The sequence below is a fragment of the Stenella coeruleoalba genome (genome assembly GCF_951394435.1).
Source record: "Stenella coeruleoalba genome assembly, contig: scaffold_152, whole genome shotgun sequence".
NCBI classification, from domain to species: Eukaryota; Metazoa; Chordata; class Mammalia; order Artiodactyla; family Delphinidae; genus Stenella; species Stenella coeruleoalba.
Genome location: NW_027645953.1, coordinates 340,160 through 366,860, shown reverse-complemented (window position 1 = coordinate 366,860; position 26,701 = coordinate 340,160). Strand labels below are relative to the sequence as shown.

The following is a 26,701-nucleotide window of genomic DNA, read 5'->3' as shown; positions in this document are numbered from 1 at the left end:
ATGCTGATGGGCGGGATGTAAATTGCCAACAGACACTCGGGAGAAGTGTATGGTGTTTCCTGAAACATCTAAAAAACAAAGCAACAGAGCCTAGGGCACTGCCACTTATGGTCCTATAGCTTAGGGAAATTAAAATCAAAAAGACACAGCCACCCCAAAGTTTGGGACGCCTCTGTTTACAAGAACCTCGTTTACAGTACAAGTTCAACATCGCAGAAAGTGAAAAATGGATAAAGAAGTTGTGGTATTTACTTACAAAGCAATATCACTCAGCAATGAAATCTGTGTCATCAGGCCCTTAGCAGCACAATGAGTGGATTCAGGTATGATGATTCTAACTGAAGTAAGTCACACAGAAAAAGAAACATCATAAGATATCAGTAATACACGGAATGTAAACTTGGCTACACAGGAACTGAATTACAGAACAGAACAGGGACTCAAATTTAGAAAAACAACTTATGCTTGCTTAATGGTAAAGGTGAGTTGTGGTGCTGCATAAAACCAGAGATTGAAATGAGCACAGATAAAGTTCCTTAAGTCAAATATGGAATAGACAAGAGCTACTCCTTGCTCAACGAAATGGACTCAACACCGCATATTAAACGCCTAAGAATGTACCGGACTAGTAAGTATCTTAAAACCTATGGATTGCTATGCCTCCGAAAGAGAATCAAGCATGTGTACAGGGGCATAAACGCAGCAGTGATAGGATTGGAGAGGTTCGGTGAGCAAATGAAGACCCTTTGAAGTCATATTGCATGGTACCCATTCCACGGGTTTCAACTACCCAGGTTTAAGGTATTCTTCCTTCAGCTAAAACATGCATGTGGTACCTAGAGTATGATCAACCATGTGATCGGGAGACGTGTTCAAATATGTCTCAGTTTTCGTACCCTGGTACTCGGGTGCAACATTCCAGACGCTTTACTAACACTCTCCCGACTTGGAGAGTCAGTCCCTTTAACCTCCTGTTTGGCCCAGTTTGCAATTTCTGCGGAAGATGAACAGGAATAGCGAGAACCAATGACAGACTAGCTGGAGGTGTCTGGACGGGCAAATTTAACTCTCATTTCCCACCAGGAAGAGGAAATAACCAAAGGATCAGCGTGCCGTGCCGGAATCAGATTAGGGCCTGAAGCCATCCTGCGGTGTTGCGGCCAGGTCACAAGAAAGCGAGTTGAAGAAAGGAGCTCTGGGGCACTGTAATTCACAAACCTGCAGAGTTATAAATGACAGCTATCGTCCAAAAATAGACTGAAGTAAGGCTGCCAAGAGGACTTGAAAGCGGGGCAGAATTGCAGGAAACCGATTTCAGGAGGTAGACTGGAATTGCATTGAAAGCATAGGAAAAGAGGCAGAACGTCCACAATGATGCACTTGGCCAAAAAGGGCGTATGCGTTTTTTCCTGAATATATTCAGGAAAAAACGCATACGCCCTTTTTGGCCAACCAAGCAAACTAGCGAAGGAAATCTGCATTACAATGAAGTCTCACTTCCCCCTGGTCAAAAGGGCCATCTGAAAAAAGTGTAAAATCCACAAAGGCAGGACAGGCCATGGAGAACTGGGAGCCTTGTTATGCTGATGGGCGGGATGTAAATTGCCAACAGACACTCGGGAGAAGTGTATGGTGTTTCCTGAAACATCTAAAAAACAAAGCAACAGAGCCTAGGGCACTGCCACTTATGGTCCTATAGCTTAGGGAAATTAAAATCAAAAAGACACAGCCACCCCAAAGTTTGGGACGCCTCTGTTTACAAGAACCTCGTTTACAGTACAAGTTCAACATCGCAGAAAGTGAAAAATGGATAAAGAAGTTGTGGTATTTACTTAGAAAGCAATATCACTCAGCAATGAAATCTGTGTCATCAGGCCCTTAGCAGCACAATGAGTGGATTCAGGTATGATGATTCTAACTGAAGTAAGTCACACAGAAAAAGAAACATCATAAGATATCAGTAATACACGGAATGTAAACTTGGCTACACAGGAACTGAATTACAGAACAGAACAGGGACTCAAATTTAGAAAACCAACTTATGCTTGCTTAATGGTAAAGGTGAGTTGTGGTACTGCATAAAACCAGAGATTGAAATGAGCACAGATAAAGTTCCTTAAGTCAAATATGGAATAGACAAGAGCTACTCCTTGCTCAACGAAATGGACTCAACACCGCATATTAAACGCCTAAGAATGTACCGGACTAGTAAGTATCTTAAAACCTATGGATTGCTATGCCTCCGAAAGAGAATCAAGCATGTGTACAGGGGCATAAACGCAGCAGTGATAGGATTGGAGAGGTTCGGTGAGCAAATGAAGACCCTTTGAAGTCATATTGCATGGTACCCATTCCACGGGTTTCAACTACCCAGGTTTAAGGTATTCTTCCTTCAGCTAAAACATGCATGTGGTACCTAGAGTATGATCAACCATGTGATCGGGAGACGTGTTCAAATATGTCTCAGTTTTCGTACCCTGGTACTCGGGTGCAACATTCCAGACGCTTTACTAACACTCTCCCGACTTGGAGAGTCAGTCCCTTTAACCTCCTGTTTGGCCCAGTTTGCAATTTCTGCGGAAGATGAACAGGAATAGCGAGAACCAATGACAGACTAGCTGGAGGTGTCTGGACGGGCAAATTTAACTCTCATTTCCCACCAGGAAGAGGAAATAACCAAAGGATCAGCGTGCCGTGCCGGAATCAGATTAGGGCCTGAAGCCATCCTGCGGTGTTGCGGCCAGGTCACAAGAAAGCGAGTTGAAGAAAGGAGCTCTGGGGCACTGTAATTCACAAACCTGCAGAGTTATAAATGACAGCTATCGTCCAAAAATAGACTGAAGTAAGGCTGTCAAGAGGACTTGAAAACGGGGCAGAATTGCAGGAAACCGATTTCAGGAGGTAGACTGGAATTGCATTGAAAGCATAGGAAAAGAGGCAGAACGTCCACAATGATGCACTTGGCCAAAAAGGGCGTATGCGTTTTTTCCTGAATATATTCAGGAAAAAACGCATACGCCCTTTTTGGCCAACCAAGCAAGCTTGCAAAGGAAATCTGCACTACAATGAAGTCTCACTTCCCCCCGGTCAAAAGGGCCATCTGAAAAAAGTGTAAAATCCAGAAAGGCAGGACAGGCCATGGAGAACTGGGAGCCTTGTTATGCTGATGGGCGGGATGTAAATTGCAAACAACCACTCAGGAGAAGTGTATGGTGTTTCCTGAAACATCTAAAAAACAAAGCAACAGAGCCTAGGGCACTGCCACTTATGGTCCTATAGCTTAGGGAAATTAAAATCAAAAAGACACAGCCACCCCAAAGTTTGGGACGCCTCTGTTTACAAGAACCTCGTTTACAGTACAAGTTCAACATCGCAGAAAGTGAAAAATGGATAAAGAAGTTGTGGTATTTACTTACAAAGCAATATCACTCAGCAATGAAATCTGTGTCATCAGGCCCTTAGCAGCACAATGAGTGGATTCAGGTATGATGATTCTAACTGAAGTAAGTCACACAGAAAAAGAAACATCATAAGATATCAGTAATACACGGAATGTAAACTTGGCTACACAGGAACTGAATTACAGAACAGAACAGTGTCTCAAATTTAGAAAACCAACTTATGCTTGCTTAAGGGGAAAGGTGAGTTGGGGTGCTGCATAAAACCAGAGATTGAAATGAGCACAGATAAAGTTCCTTAAGTCAAATATGGAATAGACAAGAGCTACTCCTTGCTCAACGAAATGGACTCAACACCGCATATTAAACGCCTTAGAATGTACCTGACTAGTACGTATCTTAAAACCTATGGATTGCTATGCCTCCGAAAGAGAATCAAGCATGTGTACAGGGGCATAAACGCAGCAGTGATAGGATTGGAGAGGTTCGGTGAGCAAATGAAGACCCTTTGAAGTCATATTGCATGGTACCCATTCCACGGGTTTCAACTACCCAGGTTTAAGGTATTCTTCCTTCAGCTAAAACATGCATGTGGTACCTAGAGTATGATCAACCATGTGATCGGGAGACGTGTTCAAATATGTCTCAGTTTTCGTACCCTGGTACTCGGGTGCAACATTCCAGACGCTTTACTAACACTCTCCCGACTTGGAGAGTCAGTCCCTTTAACCTCCTGTTTGGCCCAGTTTGCAATTTCTGCGGAAGATGAACAGGAATAGCGAGAACCAATGAGAGGCTAGCTGGAGGTGTCTGGACGGGCAAATTTAACTCTCATTTCCCACCAGGAAGAGGAATTAACCAAAGGCTCAGCATGCCGGGCCGGAACCAGATTAGGGCCTGAAGCCATCCTGCGGTGTTGCGGCCAGGTCACAAGAAAGCGAGTTGAAGAAAGGAGCTCAGGGGCACTGTAATTCACAAACCTGCAGAGTTATAAATGACAGCTATCGTCCAAAAATAGACTGAAGTAAGGCTGCCAAAAGACTTGAAAGCGGGGCAGAATTGCAGGAAACCGATTTCAGGAGGTAGACTGGAATTGCATTGAAAGCATAGGAAAAGAGGCAGAACGTCCACAATGATGCATTTGGCCAAAAAGGGCGTATGCGTTTTTTCCTGAATATATTCAGGAAAAAACGCATACGCCCTTTTTGGCCAACCAAGCAAGCTTGCAAAGGAAATCTGCACTACAATGAAGTCTCACTTCCCCCCGGTCAAAAGGGCCATCTGAAAAAAGTGTAAAATCCAGAAAGGCAGGACAGGCCATGGAGAACTGGGAGCCTTGTTATGCTGATGGGCGGGATGTAAATTGCCAACAGATACTTGGGAGAAGTGTATGGTGTTTCCTGAAACATCTAAAAAACAAAACAACAGAACCTAGGGCACTTCCACTTATGGTCCTATAGCTTAGGGAAATTAAAATCAAAAAGACACAGCCACCCCAAAGTTTGGAACGGCTCTGTTTACAAGAACCTCGTTTACAGTACAAGTTCAACATCGCAGAAAGTGAAAAATGGATAAAGAACTTGTGGTACTTACGTACAATGCAGTATCACTCAGCAATGAAATCTATGTCATCAGGTCCTTAGCAGCATAATGAGTAGATTCAGGTACGATGATTCTAACTGAAATAAGTCACACAGAAAAAGAAACATCATAAGATATCACTAATACACGGAATGTAAACTTGGCTACACAGGAACTGCATTCCAAAACAGAACAGGGTCTCAAATTTAGAAAACCAACTTATGCTTGCTTAAGGGGAAAGGTGAGTTGGGGTGCTGCATAAAACCAGAGATTGAAATGAGCACAGATAAAGTTCCTTAAGCCAAATATGGAATAGACAAGAGCTACTCCTTGCTCAACGAAATGGACTCAAAACCCCATATTAAACCCCTAAGAATGTACCTGACTAGTAAGTATATTAAAACCTATGGATTGCTATGTCTCCAAAAGAGAATCAAGCGTGTGTACAGGGGAATAAACGCAGCAGTGATAGGATTGGAGAGGTTCGGTGAGCAAATGAAGACCCTTTGAAGTCATATTGCATGGTACCCATTCCACGGGTTTCAACTACCCAGGTTTAAGGTATTCTTCCTTCTGCTAAAACATGCATGTGGAACCTAGAGTATGATCAACCATGTGATCGGGAGACGTGTTCAAATATGTCTCAGTTTTCCTCCCCTGGTACTCGGGTGCAACATTCCAGACGCTTTACTAACACTCTCCCCACTTGGAGAGTCAGTCCCTTTAACCTCCTGTTTGGCCCAGTTTGCAATTTCTGCGGAAGATGAACAGGAATAGCGAGAACCAATGAGAGGCTAGCTGGAGGTGTCTGGACGGGCAAATTTAACTCTCATTTCCCACCAGGAAGAGGAATTAACCAAAGGCTCAGCATGCCGGGCCGGAACCAGATTAGGGCCTGAAGCCATCCTGCGGTGTTGCGGCCAGGTCACAAGAAAGCGAGTTGAAGAAAGGAGCTCAGGGGCACTGTAATTCACAAACCTGCAGAGTTATAAATGACAGCTATCGTCCAAAAATAGACTGAAGTAAGGCTGCCAAGAGGACTTGAAAGCGGGGCAGAATTGCAGGAAACCGATTTCAGGAGGTAGACTGGAATTGCATTGAAAGCATAGGAAAAGAGGCAGAACGTCCACAATGATGCACTTGGCCAAAAAGGGCGTATGCGTTTTTTCCTGAATATATTCAGGAAAAAACGCATACGCCCTTTTTGGCCAACCAAGCAAACTAGCGAAGGAAATCTGCACTACAATGAAGTCTCACTTCCCCCTGGTCAAAAGGGCCATCTGAAAAAAGTGTAAAATCCACAAAGGCAGGACAGGCCATGGAGAACTGGGAGCCTTGTTATGCTGATGGGCGGGATGTAAATTGCCAACAGACACTCGGGAGAAGTGTATGGTGTTTCCTGAAACATCTAAAAAACAAAGCAACAGAGCCTAGGGCACTGCCACTTATGGTCCTATAGCTTAGGGAAATTAAAATCAAAAAGACACAGCCACCCCAAAGTTTGGGACGCCTCTGTTTACAAGAACCTCGTTTACAGTACAAGTTCAACATCGCAGAAAGTGAAAAATGGATAAAGAAGTTGTGGTATTTACTTACAAAGCAATATCACTCAGCAATGAAATCTGTGTCATCAGGCCCTTAGCAGCACAATGAGTGGATTCAGGTATGATGATTCTAACTGAAGTAAGTCACACAGAAAAAGAAACATCATAAGATATCAGTAATACACGGAATGTAAACTTGGCTACACAGGAACTGAATTACAGAACAGAACAGGGACTCAAATTTAGAAAACCAACTTATGCTTGCTTAATGGTAAAGGTGAGTTGTGGTGCTGCATAAAACCAGAGATTGAAATGAGCACAGATAAAGTTCCTTAAGTCAAATATGGAATAGACAAGAGCTACTCCTTGCTCAACGAAATGGACTCAACACTGCATATTAAACGCCTAAGAATGTACCGGACTAGTAAGTATCTTAAAACCTATGGATTGCTATGCCTCCGAAAGAGAATCAAGCATGTGTACAGGGGCATAAACGCAGCAGTGATAGGATTGGAGAGGTTCGGTGAGCAAATGAAGACCCTTTGAAGTCATATTGCATGGTACCCATTCCACGGGTTTCAACTACCCAGGTTTAAGGTATTCTTCCTTCAGCTAAAACATGCATGTGGTACCTAGAGTATGATCAACCATGTGATCGGGAGACGTGTTCAAATATGTCTCAGTTTTCGTACCCTGGTACTCGGGTGCAACATTCCAGACGCTTTACTAACACTCTCCCGACTTGGAGAGTCAGTCCCTTTAACCTCCTGTTTGGCCCAGTTTGCAATTTCTGCGGAAGATGAACAGGAATAGCGAGAACCAATGACAGACTAGCTGGAGGTGTCTGGACGGGCAAATTTAACTCTCATTTCCCACCAGGAAGAGGAAATAACCAAAGGATCAGCGTGCCGTGCCGGAATCAGATTAGGGCCTGAAGCCATCCTGCGGTGTTGCGGCCAGGTCACAAGAAAGCGAGTTGAAGAAAGGAGCTCTGGGGCACTGTAATTCACAAACCTGCAGAGTTATAAATGACAGCTATCGTCCAAAAATAGACTGAAGTAAGGCTGTCAAGAGGACTTGAAAACGGGGCAGAATTGCAGGAAACCGATTTCAGGAGGTAGACTGGAATTGCATTGAAAGCATAGGAAAAGAGGCAGAACGTCCACAATGATGCACTTGGCCAAAAAGGGCGTATGCGTTTTTTCCTGAATATATTCAGGAAAAAACGCATACGCCCTTTTTGGCCAACCAAGCAAGCTTGCAAAGGAAATCTGCACTACAATGAAGTCTCACTTCCCCCCGGTCAAAAGGGCCATCTGAAAAAAGTGTAAAATCCAGAAAGGCAGGACAGGCCATGGAGAACTGGGAGCCTTGTTGTGCTGATGGGCGGGATGTAAATTGCAAACAACCACTCAGGAGAAGTGTATGGTGTTTCCTGAAACATCTAAAAAACAAAGCAACAGAGCCTAGGGCACTGCCACTTATGGTCCTATAGCTTAGGGAAATTAAAATCAAAAAGACACAGCCACCCCAAAGTTTGGGGCGCCTCTGTTTACAAGAACCTCGTTTACAGTACAAGTTCAACATCGCAGAAAGTGAAAAATGGATAAAGAAGTTGTGGTATTTACTTACAAAGCAATATCACTCAGCAATGAAATCTGTGTCATCAGGCCCTTAGCAGCACAATGAGTGGATTCAGGTATGATGATTCTAACTGAAGTAAGTCACACAGAAAAAGAAACATCATAAGATATCAGTAATACACGGAATGTAAACTTGGCTACACAGGAAATGAATTACAGAACAGAACAGGGTCTCAAATTTAGAAAACCAACTTATGCTTGCTTAAGGGTAAAGGTGAGTTGGGGTGCTGCATAAAACCAGAGATTGAAATGAGCACAGATAAAGTTCCTTAAGTCAAATATGGAATAGACAAGAGCTACTCCTTGCTCAACGAAATGGACTCAACACCGCATATTAAACGCCTAAGAATGTACCTGACTAGTAAGTATCTTAAAACCTATGGATTGCTATGTCTCCGAAAGAGAATCAAGCATGTGTACAGGGGCATAAACGCAGCAGTGATAGGATTGGAGAGGTTCGGTGAGCAAATGAAGACCCTTTGAAGTGATATTGCATGGTACCCATTACACGGGTCTTAACTCTCCAGGTTTAAGGTATTCTTCCTTCAGCTAAAACATGCATGTGGAACCCAAGTATGATCAACCATGTGAACGGGAGACGTGTTCAAATATGTCTCAGTTTTCCTCCCCTGGTACTCGGGTGCAACATTCCAGACGCTTTACTAACACTCTCCCCACTTGGAGAGTCACCGCCTTTAACCTCCTGTTTGGCCCAGTTTGCAATTTCTGCGGAAGATGAACAGGAATAGCGAGAACCAATGAGAGACTAGCTGGAGGTGTCTGGACGGGCAAATTTAACTCTCATTTCCCACCAGGAAGAGGAAATAACCAAAGGCTCAGCGTGCCGTGCCGGAATCAGATTAGGGCCTGAAGCCATCCTGCGGTGTTGCGGCCAGGTCACAAGAAAGCGAGTTGAAGAAAGGAGCTCTGGGGCACTGTAATTCACAAACCTGCAGAGTTATAAATGACAGCTATCGTCCAAAAATAGACTGAAGTAAGGCTGCCAAGAGGACTTGAAAGCGGGGCAGAATTGCAGGAAACCGATTTCAGGAGGTAGACTGGAATTGCATTGAAAGCATAGGAAAAGAGGCAGAACGTCCACAATGATGCACTTGGCCAAAAAGGGCGTATGCGTTTTTTCCTGAATATATTCAGGAAAAAACGCATACGCCCTTTTTGGCCAACCAAGCAAGCTTGCAAAGGAAATCTGCACTACAATGAAGTCTCACTTCCCCCCGGTCAAAAGGGCCATCTGAAAAAAGTGTAAAATCCAGAAAGGCAGGACAGGCCATGGAGAACTGGGAGCCTTGTTATGCTGATGGGCGGGATGTAAATTGCCAACAGACACTCGGGAGAAGTGTATGGTGTTTCCTGAAACATCTAAAAAACAAAGCAACAGAGCCTAGGGCACTGCCACTTATGGTCCTATAGCTTAGGGAAATTAAAATCAAAAAGACACAGCCACCCCAAAGTTTGGGACGCCTCTGTTTACAAGAACCTCGTTTACAGTACAAGTTCAACATCGCAGAAAGTGAAAAATGGATAAAGAAGTTGTGGTATTTACTTACAAAGCAATATCACTCAGCAATGAAATCTGTGTCATCAGGCCCTTAGCAGCACAATGAGTGTATTCAGGTATGATGATTCTAACTGAAGTAAGTCACACAGAAAAAGAAACATCATAAGATATCAGTAATACACGGAATGTAAACTTGGCTACACAGGAACTGAATTACAGAACAGAACAGGGTCTCAAATTTAGAAAACCAACTTATGCTTGCTTAAGGGTAAAGGTGAGTTGGGGTGCTGCATAAAACCAGAGATTGAAATGAGCACAGATAAAGTTCCTTAAGTCAAATATGGAATAGACAAGAGCTACTCCTTGCTCAACGAAATGGACTCAACACCGCATATTAAACGCCTAAGAATGTACCTGACTAGTAAGTATCTTAAAACCTATGGATTGCTATGTCTCCGAAAGAGAGTCAAGCATGTGTACAGGGGCATAAACGCAGCAGTGATAGGATTGGAGAGGTTCGGTGAGCAAATGAAGACCCTTTGAAGTCATATTGCATGGTACCCATTACACGGGTCTTAACTCTCCAGGTTTAAGGTATTCTTCCTTCAGCTAAAACATGCATGTGGAACCCAAGTATGATCAACCATGTGAACGGGAGACGTGTTCAAATATGTCTCAGTTTTCCTACCCTGGTACTCGGGTGCAACATTCCAGACGCTTTACTAACACTCTCCCCACTTGGAGAGTCACCGCCTTTAACCTCCTGTTTGGCCCAGTTTGCAATTTCTGCGGAAGATGAACAGGAATAGCGAGAACCAATGAGAGACTAGCTGGAGGTGTCTGGACGGGCAAATTTAACTCTCATTTCCCACCAGGAAGAGGAAATAACCAAAGGATCAGCGTGCCGTGCCGGAATCAGATTAGGGCCTGAAGCCATCCTGCGGTGTTGCGGCCAGGTCACAAGAAAGCGAGTTGAAGAAAGGAGCTCTGGGGCACTGTAATTCACAAACCTGCAGAGTTATAAATGACAGCTATCGTCCAAAAATAGACTGAAGTAAGGCTGCCAAGAGGACTTGAAAGCGGGGCAGAATTGCAGGAAACCGATTTCAGGAGGTAGACTGGAATTGCATTGAAAGCATAGGAAAAGAGGCAGAACGTCCACAATGATGCACTTGGCCAAAAAGGGCGTATGCGTTTTTTCCTGAATATATTCAGGAAAAAACTTATACGCCCTTTTTGGCCAACCAAGCAAGCTTGCAAAGGAAATCTGCACTACAATGAAGTCTCACTTCCCCCCGGTCAAAAGGGCCATCTGAAAAATGTGTAAAATCCAGAAAGGCAGGACAGGCCATGGAGAACTGGGAGCCTTGTTATGCTGATGGGCGGGATGTAAATTGCCAACAGACACTCGGGAGAAGTGTATGGTGTTTCCTGAAACATCTAAAAAACAAAGAAACAGAGCCTAGGGCACTGCCACTTATGGTCCTATAGCTTAGGGAAATTAAAATCAAAAAGACACAGCCACCCCAAAGTTTGGAACGGCTCTGTTTACAAGAACCTCATTTACAGTACAAGTTCAACATCGCAGAAAGTGAAAAATGGATAAAGAAGTTGTGGTATTTACTTACAAAGCAATATCACTCAGCAATGAAATCTGTGTCATCAGGCCCTTAGCAGCACAATGAGTGGATTCAGGTATGATGATTCTAACTGAAGTAAGTCACACAGAAAAAGAAACATCATAAGATATCAGTAATACACGGAATGTAAACTTGGCTACACAGGAACTGAATTACAGAACAGAACAGGGTCTCAAATTTAGAAAACCAACTTATGCTTGCTTAAGGGTAAAGGTGAGTTGGGGTGCTGCATAAAACCAGAGATTGAAATGAGCACAGATAAAGTTCCTTAAGTCAAATATGGAATAGACAAGAGCTACTCCTTGCTCAACGAAATGGACTCAACACCGCATATTAAACGCCTAAGAATGTACCTGACTAGTAAGTATCTTAAAACCTATGGATTGCTATGTCTCCGAAAGAGAATCAAGCATGTGTACAGGGGCATAAACGCAGCAGTGATAGGATTGGAGAGGTTCGGTGAGCAAATGAAGACCCTTTGAAGTCATATTGCATGGTACCCATTACACGGGTCTTAACTCTCCAGGTTTAAGGTATTCTTCCTTCAGCTAAAACATGCATGTGGAACCCAAGTATGATCAACCATGTGAACGGGAGACGTGTTCAAATATGTCTCAGTTTTCCTCCCCTGGTACTCGGGTGCAACATTCCAGGCTCTTTACTAACACTCTCCCCACTTGGAGAGTCACCGCCTTTAACCTCCTGTTTGGCCCAGTTTGCAATTTCTGCGGAAGATGAACAGGAATAGCGAGAACCAATGAGAGACTAGCTGGAGGTGTCTGGACGGGCAAATTTAACTCTCATTTCCCACCAGGAAGAGGAAATAACCAAAGGATCAGCGTGCCGTGCCGGAATCAGATTAGGGCCTGAAGCCATCCTGCGGTGTTGCGGCCAGGTCACAAGAAAGCGAGTTGAAGAAAGGAGCTCTGGGGCACTGTAATTCACAAACCTGCAGAGTTATAAATGACAGCTATCGTCCAAAAATAGACTGAAGTAAGGCTGCCAAGAGGACTTGAAAGCGGGGCAGAATTGCAGGAAACCGATTTCAGGAGGTAGACTGGAATTGCATTGAAAGCATAGGAAAAGAGGCAGAACGTCCACAATGATGCACTTGGCCAAAAAGGGCGTATGCGTTTTTTCCTGAATATATTCAGGAAAAAACGCATACGCCCTTTTTGGCCAACCAAGCAAGCTTGCAAAGGAAATCTGCACTACAATGAAGTCTCACTTCCCCCCGGTCAAAAGGGCCATCTGAAAAAAGTGTAAAATCCAGAAAGGCAGGACAGGCCATGGAGAACTGGGAGCCTTGTTATGCTGATGGGCGGGATGTAAATTGCCAACAGACACTCGGGAGAAGTGTATGGTGTTTCCTGAAACATCTAAAAAACAAAGCAACAGAGCCTAGGGCACTGCCACTTATGGTCCTATAGCTTAGGGAAATTAAAATCAAAAAGACACAGCCACCCCAAAGTTTGGGACGACTCTGTTTACAAGAACCTCGTTTACAGTACAAGTTCAACATCGCAGAAAGTGAAAAATGGATAAAGAAGTTGTGGTATTTACTTACAAAGCAATATCACTCAGCAATGAAATCTATGTCATCAGGCCCTTAGCATCACAATGAGTGGATTCAGGTATGATGATTCTAACTGAAATAAGTCACACAGAAAAAGAAACATCATAAGATATCAGTAATACACGGAATGTAAACTTGGCTACACAGGAACTGAATTACAGAACAGAACAGGGTCTCAAATTTAGAAAACCAACATATGCTTGCTTAAGGGTAAAGGTGAGTTGGGGTGCTGCATAAAACCAGAGATTGAAATGAGCACAGATAAAGTTCCTTAAGTCAAATATGGAATAGACAAGAGCTACTCCTTGCTCAACGAAATGGACTCAACACCGCATATTAAACGCCTAAGAATGTACCTGACTAGTAAGTATCGTAAAACCTATGGATTGCTATGTCTCCAAAAGAGAATCAAGCATGTATGCAGAGGCATAAACGCAGCAGTGATAGGATTGGAGAGGTTCGGTGAGCAAATGAAGACCCTTTGAAGTCATATTGCATGGTACCCATTACACGGGTCTCAACTCTCCAGGTTTAAGGTATTCTTCCTTCAGCTAAAACATGCATGTGGAACCCAAGTATGATCAACCATGTGAACGGGAGACGTGTTCAAATATGTCTCAGTTTTCCTCCCCTGGTACTCGGGTGCAACATTCCAGACGCTTTACTAACACTCTCCCCACTTGGAGAGTCAGCGCCTTTAACCTCCTGTTTGGCCCAGTTTGCAATTTCTGCGGAAGATGAACAGGAATAGTGAGAACCAATGAGAGGCTATCTGGAGGTGTCTGGACGGGCAAATTTAACTCTCATTTCCCACCAGGAAGAGGAAATAACCAAAGGCTCAGCGTGCCGTACCGGAACCAGATTAGGGCCTGAAGCCATCCTGCGGTGTTGCGGCCAGCTCAAAAGAAAGCGAGTTGAAGAAAGGAGCTCAGGGGCACTGTAATTCACAAACCTGCAGAGTTATAAATGACAGCTATCGTCCAAAAATAGACTGAAGTAAGGCTGCCAAGAGGACTTGAAAGCAGGGCAGAATTGCAGGAAACCGATTTCAGGAGGTAGACTGGAATTGCATTGAAAGCATAGGAAAAGAGGCAGAACGTCCACAATGATGCACTTGGCCAAAAAGGGCGTATGCGTTTTTTCCTGAATATATTCAGGAAAAAACGCATACGCCCTTTTTGCCCAACCAAGCAAGCTTGCAAAGGAAATCTGCACTACAATGAAGTCTCACTTCCCCCCGGTCAAAAGGGCCATCTGAAAAAAGTGTAAAATCCAGAAAGGCAGGACAGGCCATGGAGAACTGGGAGCCTTGTTATGCTGATGGGCGGGATGTAAATTGCCAACAACCACTCGGGAGAAGTGTATGGTGTTTCCTGAAACATCTAAAAAACAAACCAACAGAACCTAGGGCACTTCCACTTATGGTCCTATAGCTTAGGGAAATTAAAATAAAAAAGACACAGCCACCCCAAAGTTTGGAACGGCTCTGTTTACAAGAACCTCGTTTACAGTACAAGTTCAACATCGCAGAAAGTGAAAAATGGATAAAGAAGTTGTGGTATTTACTTACAAAGCAATATCACTCAGCAATGAAATCTGTGTCATCAGGCCCTTAGCAGCACAATGAGTGGATTCAGGTATGATGATTCTAACTGAAGTAAGTCACACAGAAAAAGAAACATCATAAGATATCAGTAATACACGGAATGTAAACTTGGCTACACAGGAACTGAATTACAGAACAGAACAGGGTCTCAAATTTAGAAAACCAACTAATGCTTGCTTAAGGGTAAAGATGAGTTGGGGTGCTGCATAAAACCAGAGATTGAAATGAGCACAGATAAAGTTCCTTAAGTCAAATATGGAATAGACAAGAGCTACTCCTTGCTCAACGAAATGGACTCAACACCCCATATTAAACGCCTAAGAATGTACCTGACTAGTAAGTATCTTAAAACCTATGGATTGCTATGTCTCCGAAAGAGAATCAAGCATGTGTACAGGGGCATAAACGCAGCAGTGATAGGATTGGAGAGGTTCGGTGAGCAAATGAAGACCCTTTGAAGTCATATTGCATGGTACCCATTACACGGGTCTTAACTCTCCAGGTTTAAGGTATTCTTCCTTCAGCTAAAACATGCATGTGGAACCCAAGTATGATCAACCATGTGAACGGGAGACGTGTTCAAATATGTCTCAGTTTTCCTCCCCTGGTACTCGGGTGCAACATTCCAGGCTCTTTACTAACACTCTCCCCACTTGGAGAGTCACCGCCTTTAACCTCCTGTTTGGCCCAGTTTGCAATTTCTGCGGAAGATGAACAGGAATAGCGAGAACCAATGAGAGACTAGCTGGAGGTGTCTGGACGGGCAAATTTAACTCTCATTTCCCACCAGGAAGAGGAAATAACCAAAGGATCAGCGTGCCGTGCCGGAATCAGATTAGGGCCTGAAGCCATCCTGCGGTGTTGCGGCCAGGTCACAAGAAAGCGAGTTGAAGAAAGGAGCTCTGGGGCACTGTAATTCACAAACCTGCAGAGTTATAAATGACAGCTATCGTCCAAAAATAGACTGAAGTAAGGCTGCCAAGAGGACTTGAAAGCGGGGCAGAATTGCAGGAAACCGATTTCAGGAGGTAGACTGGAATTGCATTGAAAGCATAGGAAAAGAGGCAGAACGTCCACAATGATGCACTTGGCCAAAAAGGGCGTATGCGTTTTTTCCTGAATATATTCAGGAAAAAACGCATACGCCCTTTTTGGCCAACCAAGCAAGCTTGCAAAGGAAATCTGCACTACAATGAAGTCTCACTTCCCCCCGGTCAAAAGGGCCATCTGAAAAAAGTGTAAAATCCAGAAAGGCAGGACAGGCCATGGAGAACTGGGAGCCTTGTTATGCTGATGGGCGGGATGTAAATTGCCAACAGACACTCGGGAGAAGTGTATGGTGTTTCCTGAAACATCTAAAAAACAAAGCAACAGAGCCTAGGGCACTGCCACTTATGGTCCTATAGCTTAGGGAAATTAAAATCAAAAAGACACAGCCACCCCAAAGTTTGGGACGACTCTGTTTACAAGAACCTCGTTTACAGTACAAGTTCAACATCGCAGAAAGTGAAAAATGGATAAAGAAGTTGTGGTATTTACTTACAAAGCAATATCACTCAGCAATGAAATCTATGTCATCAGGCCCTTAGCATCACAATGAGTGGATTCAGGTATGATGATTCTAACTGAAATAAGTCACACAGAAAAAGAAACATCATAAGATATCAGTAATACACGGAATGTAAACTTGGCTACACAGGAACTGAATTACAGAACAGAACAGGGTCTCAAATTTAGAAAACCAACATATGCTTGCTTAAGGGTAAAGGTGAGTTGGGGTGCTGCATAAAACCAGAGATTGAAATGAGCACAGATAAAGTTCCTTAAGTCAAATATGGAATAGACAAGAGCTACTCCTTGCTCAACGAAATGGACTCAACACCGCATATTAAACGCCTAAGAATGTACCTGACTAGTAAGTATCGTAAAACCTATGGATTGCTATGTCTCCAAAAGAGAATCAAGCATGTATGCAGAGGCATAAACGCAGCAGTGATAGGATTGGAGAGGTTCGGTGAGCAAATGAAGACCCTTTGAAGTCATATTGCATGGTACCCATTACACGGGTCTCAACTCTCCAGGTTTAAGGTATTCTTCCTTCAGCTAAAACATGCATGTGGAACCCAAGTATGATCAACCATGTGAACGGGAGACGTGTTCAAATATGTCTCAGTTTTCCTCCCCTGGTACTCGGGTGCAACATTCCAGACGCTTTACTAACACTCTCCCCACTTGGAGAGTCAGCGCCTTTAACCTCCTGTTTGGCCCAGTTTGCAATTTCTGCGGAAGATGAACAGGAATAGTGAGAACCAATGAGAGGCTATCTGGAGGTGTCTGGACGGGCAAATTTAACTCTCATTTCCCACCAGGAAGAGGAAATAACCAAAGGCTCAGCGTGCCATACCGGAACCAGATTAGGGCCTGAAGCCATCCTGCGGTGTTGCGGCCAGCTCAAAAGAAAGCGAGTTGAAGAAAGGAGCTCAGGGGCACTGTAATTCACAAACCTGCAGAGTTATAAATGACAGCTATCGTCCAAAAATAGACTGAAGTAAGGCTGCCAAGAGGACTTGAAAGCAGGGCAGAATTGCAGGAAACCGATTTCAGGAGGTAGACTGGAATTGCATTGAAAGCATAGGAAAAGAGGCAGAACGTCCACAATGATGCACTTGGCCAAAAAGGGCGTATGCGTTTTTTCCTGAATATATTCAGGAAAAAACGCATACGCCCTTTTTGGCCAACCAAGCAAGCTTGCAAAGGAAATCTGCACTACAATGAAGTCTCACTTCCCCCCGGTCAAAAGGGCCATCTGAAAAAAGTGTAAAATCCAGAAAGGCAGGACAGGCCATGGAGAACTGGGAGCCTTGTTATGCTGATGGGCGGGATGTAAATTGCCAACAACCACTCGGGAGAAGTGTATGGTGTTTCCTAAAACATCTAAAAAACAAACCAACAGAACCTAGGGCACTTCCACTTATGGTCCTATAGCTTAGGGAAATTAAAATAAAAAAGACACAGCCACCCCAAAGTTTGGAACGGCTCTGTTTACAAGAACCTCGTTTACAGTACAAGTTCAACATCGCAGAAAGTGAAAAATGGATAAAGAAGTTGTGGTATTTACTTACAAAGCAATATCACTCAGCAATGAAATCTGTGTCATCAGGCCCTTAGCAGCACAATGAGTGGATTCAGGTATGATGATTCTAACTGAAGTAAGTCACACAGAAAAAGAAACATCATAAGATATCAGTAATACACGGAATGTAAACTTGGCTACACAGGAACTGAATTACAGAACAGAACAGGGTCTCAAATTTAGAAAACCAACTAATGCTTGCTTAAGGGTAAAGATGAGTTGGGGTGCTGCATAAAACCAGAGATTGAAATGAGCACAGATAAAGTTCCTTAAGTCAAATATGGAATAGACAAGAGCTACTCCTTGCTCAACGAAATGGACTCAACACCCCATATTAAACGCCTAAGAATGTACCTGACTAGTAAGTATCTTAAAACCTATGGATTGCTATGTCTCCGAAAGAGAATCAAGCATGTGTACAGGGGCATAAACGCAGCAGTGATAGGATTGGAGAGGTTCGGTGAGCAAATGAAGACCCTTTGAAGTCATATTGCATGGTACCCATTACACGGGTCTTAACTCTCCAGGTTTAAGGTATTCTTCCTTCAGCTAAAACATGCATGTGGAACCCAAGTATGATCAACCATGTGAACGGGAGACGTGTTCAAATATGTCTCAGTTTTCCTCCCCTGGTACTCGGGTGCAACATTCTAGACGCTTTACTAACACTCTCCCCACTTGGAGAGTCAGCGCCTTTAACCTCCTGTTTGGCCCAGTTTGCAATTTCTGCGCTAGATGAACAGGAATAGCGAGAACCAATGAGAGGCTAACTGGAGGTGTCTGGACGGGCAAATTTAACTCTCATTTCCCACCAGGAAGAGGAAATAACCAAAGGCTCAGCGTGCCGTGCCGGAACCAGATTAGGGCCTGAAGCCATCCTGCGGTGTTGCGGCCAGGTCACAAGAAAGCGAGTTGAAGAAAGGAGCTCAGGGGCACTGTAATTCACAAACCTGCAGAGTTATAAATGACAGCTATCGTCCAAAAATAGACTGAAGTAAGGCTGCCAAGAGGACTTGAAAGCGGGGCAGAATTGCAGGAAACCGATTTCAGGAGGTAGACTGGAATTGCATTGAAAGCATAGGAAAAGAGGCAGAACGTCCACAATGATGCAGTTGGCCAAAAAGGGCGTATGCGTTTTTACCTGAATATATTCAGGAAAAAACGCATACGCCCTTTTTGGCCAACCAAGCAAGCTTGCAAAGGAAATCTGCACTACAGTGAAGTCTCACTTCCCCCCGGTCAAAAGGGCCATCTGAAAAACGTGTAAAATCCAGAAAGGCAAGACAGGCCATGGAGAACTGGGAGCCTTGTTATGCTGATGGGCGGGATGTAAATTGCCAACAACCACTCGGGAGAAGTGTATGGTGTTTCCTGAAACATCTAAAAAACAAAGCACCAGAGCCTAGGGCACTTCCACTTATGGTCCTATAGCTTAGGGAAATTAAAATCAAAAAGACACAGCCACCCCAATGTTTGGGACGCCTCCGTTTACAAGAACCTCGTTTACCGTACAAGTTCAATATCACAGAAAGTGAAAAATGGATAAAGAACTTGTGGTACTTACGTACAATGCAGTATCACTCAGCAGTGAAATCTATGTCATCAGGCCCATAGCAGCATAATGAGTGGATTCAGGTACGATGATTCTAACTGAAATAAGTCACACAGAAAAAGAAACATCATAAGATATCACTAATACACGGAATGTAAACTTGGCTACACAGGAACTGCATTCCAAAACAGAACAGGGTCTCAAATTTAGAAAACCAACTTATGCTTGCTTAAGGGGAAAGGTGAGTTGAGCTGCTGCATAAAACCAGAGAGTGAAATGAGCACAGATAAAGTTCCTTAAGCCAAATATGGAATAGACAAGAGCTACTCCTTGCTCAACGAAATGGACTCAACACCCCATATTAAACGCCTAAGAATGTACCTGACTAGTAAGTATCTTAAAACCTATGGATTGCTATGTCTCCAAAAGAGAATCAAGCGTGTGTACAGGGGCATAAACGCAGCAGTGATAGGATTGGAGAGGTTCGGTGAGCAAATGAAGACCCTTTGAAGTCATATTGCATGGTACCCATTCCACGGGTTTCAACTACCCAGGTTTAAGGTATTCTTCCTTCAGCTAAAACATGCATGTGGAACCTAGAGTATGATCAACCATGTGATCGGGAGACGTGTTCAAATATGTCTCAGTTTTCCTCCCCTGGTACTCGGGTGCAACATTCCAGATGCTTTACTAACACTCTCCCGACTTGGAGAGACAGTCCCTTTAACCTCCTGTTTGGCTCAGTTTGCAATTTCTGCGGAAGATGAACAGGAATAGCGAGAACCAATGAGAGGCTAGCTGGAGGTGTCTGGACGGGCAAATTTAACTCTCATTTCCCACCAGGAAGAGGAATTAACCAAAGGCTCAGCATGCCGGGCCGGAACCAGATTAGGGCCTGAAGCCATCCTGTGGTGTTGCGGCCAGGTCACAAGAAAGCGAGTTGAAGAAAGGAGCTCAGGGGCACTGTAATTCACAAACCTGCAGAGTTATAAATGACAGCTATCGTCCAAAAATAGACTGAAGTAAGGCTGCCAAGAGGACTTGAAAGCGGGGCAGAATTGCAGGAAACCGATTTCAGGAGGTAGACTGGAATTGCATTGAAAGCATAGGAAAAGAGGCAGAACGTCCACAATGATGCACTTGGCCAAAAAGGGCGTATGCGTTTTTTCCTGAATATATTCAGGAAAAAACGCATACGCCCTTTTTGGCCAACCAAGCAAGCTTGCAAAGGAAATCTGCACTACAATGAAGTCTCACTTCCCCCCGGTCAAAAGGGCCATCTGAAAAAAGTGTAAAATCCAGAAAGGCAGGACAGGCCATGGAGAACTGGGAGCCTTGTTATGCTGATGGGCGGGATGTAAATTGCCAACAACCACTCGGGAGAAGTGTATGGTGTTTCCTAAAACATCTAAAAAACAAACCAACAGAACCTAGGGCACTTCCACTTATGGTCCTATAGCTTAGGGAAATTAAAATAAAAAAGACACAGCCACCCCAAAGTTTGGAACGGCTCTGTTTACAAGAACCTCGTTTACAGTACAAGTTCAACATCGCAGAAAGTGAAAAATGGATAAAGAAGTTGTGGTATTTACTTACAAAGCAATATCACTCAGCAATGAAATCTGTGTCATCAGGCCCTTAGCAGCACAATGAGTGGATTCAGGTATGATGATTCTAACTGAAGTAAGTCACACAGAAAAAGAAACATCATAAGATATCAGTAATACACGGAATGTAAACTTGGCTACACAGGAACTGAATTACAGAACAGAACAGGGTCTCAAATTTAGAAAACCAACTAATGCTTGCTTAAGGGTAAAGATGAGTTGGGGTGCTGCATAAAACCAGAGATTGAAATGAGCACAGATAAAGTTCCTTAAGTCAAATATGGAATAGACAAGAGCTACTCCTTGCTCAACGAAATGGACTCAACACCCCATATTAAACGCCTAAGAATGTACCTGACTAGTAAGTATCTTAAAACCTATGGATTGCTATGTCTCCGAAAGAGAATCAAGCATGTGTACAGGGGCATAAACGCAGCAGTGATAGGATTGGAGAGGTTCGGTGAGCAAATGAAGACCCTTTGAAGTCATATTGCATGGTACCCATTACACGGGTCTTAACTCTCCAGGTTTAAGGTATTCTTCCTTCAGCTAAAACATGCATGTGGAACCCAAGTATGATCAACCATGTGAACGGGAGACGTGTTCAAATATGTCTCAGTTTTCCTCCCCTGGTACTCGGGTGCAACATTCTAGACGCTTTACTAACACTCTCCCCACTTGGAGAGTCAGCGCCTTTAACCTCCTGTTTGGCCCAGTTTGCAATTTCTGCGCTAGATGAACAGGAATAGCGAGAACCAATGAGAGGCTAACTGGAGGTGTCTGGACGGGCAAATTTAACTCTCATTTCCCACCAGGAAGAGGAAATAACCAAAGGCTCAGCGTGCCGTGCCGGAACCAGATTAGGGCCTGAAGCCATCCTGCGGTGTTGCGGCCAGGTCACAAGAAAGCGAGTTGAAGAAAGGAGCTCAGGGGCACTGTAATTCACAAACCTGCAGAGTTATAAATGACAGCTATCGTCCAAAAATAGACTGAAGTAAGGCTGCCAAGAGGACTTGAAAGCGGGGCAGAATTGCAGGAAACCGATTTCAGGAGGTAGACTGGAATTGCATTGAAAGCATAGGAAAAGAGGCAGAACGTCCACAATGATGCAGTTGGCCAAAAAGAGCGTATGCGTTTTTACCTGAATATATTCAGGAAAAAACGCATACGCCCTTTTTGGCCAACCAAGCAAGCTTGCAAAGGAAATCTGCACTACAGTGAAGTCTCACTTCCCCCCGGTCAAAAGGGCCATCTGAAAAACGTGTAAAATCCAGAAAGGCAAGACAGGCCATGGAGAACTGGGAGCCTTGTTATGCTGATGGGCGGGATGTAAATTGCCAACAACCACTCGGGAGAAGTGTATGGTGTTTCCTGAAACATCTAAAAAACAAAGCACCAGAGCCTAGGGCACTTCCACTTATGGTCCTATAGCTTAGGGAAATTAAAATCAAAAAGACACAGCCACCCCAATGTTTGGGACGCCTCCGTTTACAAGAACCTCGTTTACCGTACAAGTTCAATATCACAGAAAGTGAAAAATGGATAAAGAACTTGTGGTACTTACGTACAATGCAGTATCACTCAGCAGTGAAATCTATGTCATCAGGCCCATAGCAGCATAATGAGTGGATTCAGGTACGATGATTCTAACTGAAATAAGTCACACAGAAAAAGAAACATCATAAGATATCACTAATACACGGAATGTAAACTTGGCTACACAGGAACTGCATTCCAAAACAGAACAGGGTCTCAAATTTAGAAAACCAACTTATGCTTGCTTAAGGGGAAAGGTGAGTTGAGCTGCTGCATAAAACCAGAGAGTGAAATGAGCACAGATAAAGTTCCTTAAGCCAAATATGGAATAGACAAGAGCTACTCCTTGCTCAACGAAATGGACTCAACACCCCATATTAAACGCCTAAGAATGTACCTGACTAGTAAGTATCTTAAAACCTATGGATTGCTATGTCTCCAAAAGAGAATCAAGCGTGTGTACAGGGGCATAAACGCAGCAGTGATAGGATTGGAGAGGTTCGGTGAGCAAATGAAGACCCTTTGAAGTCATATTGCATGGTACCCATTCCACGGGTTTCAACTACCCAGGTTTAAGGTATTCTTCCTTCAGCTAAAACATGCATGTGGAACCTAGAGTATGATCAACCATGTGATCGGGAGACGTGTTCAAATATGTCTCAGTTTTCCTCCCCTGGTACTCGGGTGCAACATTCCAGATGCTTTACTAACACTCTCCCGACTTGGAGAGACAGTCCCTTTAACCTCCTGTTTGGCTCAGTTTGCAATTTCTGCGGAAGATGAACAGGAATAGCGAGAACCAATGAGAGGCTAGCTGGAGGTGTCTGGACGGGCAAATTTAACTCTCATTTCCCACCAGGAAGAGGAATTAACCAAAGGCTCAGCATGCCGGGCCGGAACCAGATTAGGGCCTGAAGCCATCCTGTGGTGTTGCGGCCAGGTCACAAGAAAGCGAGTTGAAGAAAGGAGCTCAGGGGCACTGTAATTCACAAACCTGCAGAGTTATAAATGACAGCTATCGTCCAAAAATAGACTGAAGTAAGGCTGCCAAGAGGACTTGAAAGCGGGGCAGAATTGCAGGAAACCGATTTCAGGAGGTAGACTGGAATTGCATTGAAAGCATAGGAAAAGAGGCAGAACGTCCACAATGATGCACTTGGCCAAAAAGGGCGTATGCGTTTTTTCCTGAATATATTCAGGAAAAAACGCATACGCCCTTTTTGGCCAACCAAGCAAGCTTGCAAAGGAAATCTGCACTACAATGAAGTCTCACTTCCCCCCGGTCAAAAGGGCCATCTGAAAAAAGTGTAAAATCCAGAAAGGCAGGACAGGCCATGGAGAACTGGGAGCCTTGTTATGCTGATGGGCGGGATGTAAATTGCAAACAACCACTTGGGAGAAGTGTATGGTGTTTCCTGAAACATCTAAAAAACAAACCAACAGAACCTAGGGCACTTCCACTTATGGTCCTATAGCTTAGGGAAATTAAAATAAAAAAGACACAGCCACCCCAAAGTTTGGAACGGCTCTGTTTACAAGAACCTCGTTTACAGTACAAGTTCAACATCGCAGAAAGTGAAAAATGGATAAAGAAGTTGTGGTATTTACTTACAAAGCAATATCACTCAGCAATGAAATCTGTGTCATCAGGCCCTTAGCAGCACAATGAGTGGATTCAGGTATGATGATTCTAACTGAAGTAAGTCACACAGAAAAAGAAACATCATAAGATATCAGTAATACACGGAATGTAAACTTGGCTACACAGGAACTGAATTACAGAACAGAACAGGGTCTCAAATTTAGAAAACCAACTTATGCTTGCTTAAGGGTAAAGGTGAGTTGGGGTGCTGCATAAAACCAGAGATTGAAATGAGCACAGATAAAGTTCCTTAAGTCAAATATGGAATAGACAAGAGCTACTCCTTGCTCAACGAAATGGACTCAACACCGCATATTAAACGCCTAAGAATGTACCTGACTAGTAAGTATCTTAAAACCTATGGATTGCTATGTCTCCGAAAGAGAATCAAGCATGTGTACAGGGGCATAAACGCAGCAGTGATAGGATTGGAGAGGTTCGGTGAGCAAATGAAGACCCTTTGAAGTCATATTGCATGGTACCCATTACACGGGTCTTAACTCTCCAGGTTTAAGGTATTCTTCCTTCAGCTAAAACATGCATGTGGAACCCAAGTATGATCAACCATGTGAACGGGAGACGTGTTCAAATATGTCTCAGTTTTCCTCCCCTGGTACTCGGGTGCAACATTCCAGGCGCTTTACTAACACTCTCCCCACTTGGAGAGTCACCGCCTTTAACCTCCTGTTTGGCCCAGTTTGCAATTTCTGCGGAAGATGAACAGGAATAGCGAGAACCAATGAGAGACTAGCTGGAGGTGTCTGGACGGGCAAATTTAACTCTCATTTCCCACCAGGAAGAGAAAATAACCAAAGGATCAGCGTGCCGTGCCGGAATCAGATTAGGGCCTGAAGCCATCCTGCGGTGTTGCGGCCAGGTCACAAGAAAGCGAGTTGAAGAAAGGAGCTCTGGGGCACTGTAATTCACAAACCTGCAGAGTTATAAATGACAGCTATCGTCCAAAAATAGACTGAAGTAAGGCTGCCAAGAGGACTTGAAAGCGGGGCAGAATTGCAGGAAACCGATTTCAGGAGGTAGACTGGAATTGCATTGAAAGCATAGGAAAAGAGGCAGAACGTCCACAATGATGCACTTGGCCAAAATGGGCGTATGCGTTTTTTCCTGAATATATTCAGGAAAAAACGCATACGCCCTTTTTGGCCAACCAAGCAAGCTTGCAAAGGAAATCTGCACTACAATGAAGTCTCACTTCCCCCCCCGTCAAAAGGGCCATCTGAAAAAAGTGTAAAATCCAGAAAGGCAGGACAGGCCATGGAGAACTGGGAGCCTTGTTATGCTGATGGGCGGGATGTAAATTGCCAACAGACACTAGGGAGAAGTGTATGGTGTTTCCTGAAACATCTAAAAAACAAAGCAACAGAGCCTAGGGCACTGCCACTTATGGTCCTATAGCTTAGGGAAATTAAAATCAAAAAGACACAGCCACCCCAAAGTTTGGGACGACTCTGTTTACAAGAACCTCGTTTACAGTACAAGTTCAACATCGCAGAAAGTGAAAAATGGATAAAGAAGTTGTGGTATTTACTTACAAAGCAATATCACTCAGCAATGAAATCTATGTCATCAGGCCCTTAGCATCACAATGAGTGGATTCAGGTATGATGATTCTAACTGAAATAAGTCACACAGAAAAAGAAACATCATAAGATATCAGTAATACACGGAATGTAAACTTGGCTACACAGGAACTGAATTACAGAACAGAACAGGGTCTCAAATTTAGAAAACCAACATATGCTTGCTTAAGGGTAAAGGTGAGTTGGGGTGCTGCATAAAACCAGAGATTGAAATGAGCACAGATAAAGTTCCTTAAGTCAAATATGGAATAGACAAGAGCTACTCCTTGCTCAACGAAATGGACTCAACACCGCATATTAAACGCCTAAGAATGTACCTGACTAGTAAGTATCGTAAAACCTATGGATTGCTATGTCTCCAAAAGAGAATCAAGCATGTATGCAGAGGCATAAACGCAGCAGTGATAGGATTGGAGAGGTTCGGTGAGCAAATGAAGACCCTTTGAAGTCATATTGCATGGTACCCATTACACGGGTCTCAACTCTCCAGGTTTAAGGTATTCTTCCTTCAGCTAAAACATGCATGTGGAACCCAAGTATGATCAACCATGTGAATGGGAGACGTGTTCAAATATGTCTCAGTTTTCCTCCCCTGGTACTCGGGTGCAACATTCCAGACGCTTTACTAACACTCTCCCCACTTGGAGAGTCAGCGCCTTTAACCTCCTGTTTGGCCCAGTTTGCAATTTCTGCGGAAGATGAACAGGAATAGTGAGAACCAATGAGAGGCTATCTGGAGGTGTCTGGACGGGCAAATTTAACTCTCATTTCCCACCAGGAAGAGGAAATAACCAAAGGCTCAGCGTGCCGTACCGGAACCAGATTAGGGCCTGAAGCCATCCTGCGGTGTTGCGGCCAGCTCAAAAGAAAGCGAGTTGAAGAAAGGAGCTCAGGGGCACTGTAATTCACAAACCTGCAGAGTTATAAATGACAGCTATCGTCCAAAAATAGACTGAAGTAAGGCTGCCAAGAGGACTTGAAAGCAGGGCAGAATTGCAGGAAACCGATTTCAGGAGGTAGACTGGAATTGCATTGAAAGCATAGGAAAAGAGGCAGAACGTCCACAATGATGCACTTGGCCAAAAAGGGCGTATGCGTTTTTTCCTGAATATATTCAGGAAAAAAC

General features: G+C 43.8%; 1 long non-coding RNA gene across 2 annotated transcripts in view; it reads right to left on the bottom strand.

The window, feature by feature from the left end:
* LOC307181247 overlaps nt 1–26,701 on the bottom strand; it is a 559,683-nt gene that overhangs the window by 323,551 nt on the left and 209,431 nt on the right. The gene's annotated exons all lie outside the window — the stretch shown is intronic.